Source organism: Penaeus monodon, chromosome 33, assembly GCF_015228065.2.
Source record: "Penaeus monodon isolate SGIC_2016 chromosome 33, NSTDA_Pmon_1, whole genome shotgun sequence".
Lineage (NCBI taxonomy): Eukaryota > Metazoa > Arthropoda > Malacostraca > Decapoda > Penaeidae > Penaeus > Penaeus monodon.
Window position 1 is genome coordinate 4,456,402 of NC_051418.1, and position 243 is coordinate 4,456,644.

The following is a 243-nucleotide window of genomic DNA, read 5'->3' on the forward strand; positions in this document are numbered from 1 at the left end:
TCCTCCATCTAACTCTCCCTCGTACCTATCTGCTTCCCTCTTCATTGCATTAATCAATTAGATATCATTTCATTTGCAATCTCTTTCCACATAAAGGCGACATGAATTACCATCAGACTTCAGGGTGAATCTGTACAACGTATCTAACAAAAATATTATTATGCTCGTTCAAAATTCACCAAGAAATCAAAGGAGAAGAATGGATTCGTGGTCAGATTTTTCGCATCTGTTTTTAGCCTCACC